The following is a 2,500-nucleotide window of genomic DNA, read 5'->3' as shown; positions in this document are numbered from 1 at the left end:
TTTTTTTTTTTTTTTTTTGATATACCGAAGAATGAACAAGAAGACCGAGGCATCCAAAAAAATTTTTTTTTTTTTTCTCCGATATACCAAAGCAAGAACAAGAAGACCGAGGCATCAAAATTTTTTTTTTTTTTTTTTTTTTTTTTTCGATAAATCCAACCGAGAACAAGAAGACCGAGGCATCCAAAATTTTTTTTTTTTTTTTTTCTTTCCCATATACCAGAGAAAGAACATGAAGACCGAGGCAACCAACAAAAAATAATTTTTTTTTTCTCTTTCCCGGAATTTTTTTTTTTTTTTTTTCGAAATAGCCGAGAAAGAATATGAAGACCGAGGCATCCAACAAAAAAATTTTTTTTTTTTTTTTTCCTAATCTACCCAAGCAAAACAAATAGAAGACCGAGGCATCCAAAAAATTTTTTTTTTTTTTTTTTTTTTTTCGAAAAATTTTTTTTCACAAAAACTTTTTTTTTTTTTTTTTCCCCAAAAAATTTTTTTTTTCGTTCCAAGCTAACCAAGACATCTACTATTCACTAGTAGAGCAATCGAGACTGCAAAGCAAGCAATGGCCTTACTTGCAGCTCTTGGTGCTGAGAACTCCCCCCCCCCTATAGTAGTCTTAAGTAAAACCACAGCTCTGACAGGAGTAGATATTGCATGCGAGCGAGGAGTCGTAATGGGCAAAATTGACTCGGGGGACCTCCAAATCGAATTCCGTTTCGAGCAAAACACTTCTTAGGCTTCAAGGAAGCTCCCATAAAATTTCCAAACCCAAACTCCAAACTTCATTTTTTAGCCTACAATGCCCACGTGCACGCCGGTGTGCACGCAGGGGTGCTTGAGCATGCGGGAGAGGAGCCATAATGGGCAACATTGACTCGGGGGACCTCCAAATCGAAATCCGTCTCGAGCAAAACACTTCTTAAGCTTCTAGGAAGCTCCCATAAAACTTCCAAACCCAAACTCCAAACTTTATTTTTTAGCATACAATGCCCACGTGCACGCCGGGGTGCTTGAGCGTGCGGGCGAGGAGCCATAATGGGCAACATTGACTCGGGGGACCTCCAAATCGAAATCCGTCTCGAGCAAAACACTTCTTAAGCTTCTAGGAAGCTCCCATAAAACTTCCAAACCCAAACTCCAAACTTTATTTTTTAGCATACAATGCCCACGTGCACGCAGGGGTGCTTGAGCATGCGGGAGAGGAGCCATAATGGGCAACATTGACTCGGGGGACCTCCAAATCGAAATCCGTCTCGAGCAAAACACTTCTTAAGCTTCTAGGAAGCTCCCATAAAACTTCCAAACCCAAACTCCAAACTTTATTTTTTAGCATACAATGCCCACGTGCACGCCGGGGTGCTTGAGCGTGCGGGCGAGGAGCCGTAATGGGCAAAATTAACACGGGGGACCTTCAAATCGAAATCCGTCTCGAGCAAAGCACTTCTTAGGCTTCTAGGAAGCTCCCATCAAATTTACAAACCCAAACTCCAAACTTCATTTTTTAGCACACAATGCCCACGTGCACGCGGGGGTGCTTAAGCGTGCGGGCGAGGAGTCATAATGGGCAAAATTAACTCGGGGGACCTCCAAATCGAAATCCGTCTCGAGCAAAGCACTTCTTAGGCTTCTAGGAAGCTCCCATAAAATTTCCAAACCCAAACTCCAAACTTCATTTTTTAGCATACAATGCCCCCGTGCACGCGGGGGTGCTTGAGCGTGCGGGGGAGGAGTCATAATGGGCAAAACTAACTCGGGGGACCTCCAAATCGAAATCCGTCTCGAGCAAAACACTTCTTAGGCTTCTAGGAAGCTCCCATAAAATTTCCGAACCCAAACTCCAAACTTCATTTTTTAGCATACGATGCCCACGTGCACGCCGGGGTGCTTGAGCGTGCGGGCGAGGAGTCATAATGGGCAAAAACTAACTCGTGGGATCTCCAAATCAAAATCCGTCTCGAGCAAAGCATTTCTTAGGCTTCTAGGAAGCTCCCATAAAATTTCCGAACCCAAACTCCAAACTTCATTTTTTAGCATACGATGCCCACGTGCACGCCGGGGTGCACGAGCGTGCGGGCGAGGAGTCGTAATGGGCAAAATTAACTCGGGGGACCTCCAAATCGAAATCCGTCTCGAGCAAAGCATTTCTTAGGCTTCTAGGAAGTTCCCGTAAAATTTTCAAACCCAAACTCCAAACTTCATTTTTTAGCATACGATGCCCACGTGCGCGCCGGTGTGCACGTCGGGGTGCTTGAGCGTGCGCGCGAGGAGCCGTAATTGGCAAAATTAACACGGCGGAAATCTAAATCGAAATCCGTCTCGAGCAAAGCACTTCTTAGTCTTCTAGGAAGCTCCCATAAAATTTTCAAACCCAAACTCCAAACTTCATTTTTTAGCATACGATGCCCACGTGCACGCCGGTGTGCACGAGCATGCGGGCGAGGAGTCGTAATGGGCAAAATTAACTCGGGGGACCTCCAAATCGAAATCCGTCTCGAGC

This window comes from Cornus florida, unplaced genomic scaffold (assembly GCF_030987335.1).
Source record: "Cornus florida cultivar Cherokee Brave unplaced genomic scaffold, ASM3098733v1 CherokeeBrave_3.0.0_Hap2_scaffold_74, whole genome shotgun sequence".
Lineage (NCBI taxonomy): Eukaryota > Viridiplantae > Streptophyta > Magnoliopsida > Cornales > Cornaceae > Cornus > Cornus florida.
This window is presented reverse-complemented; position numbering follows the sequence as displayed.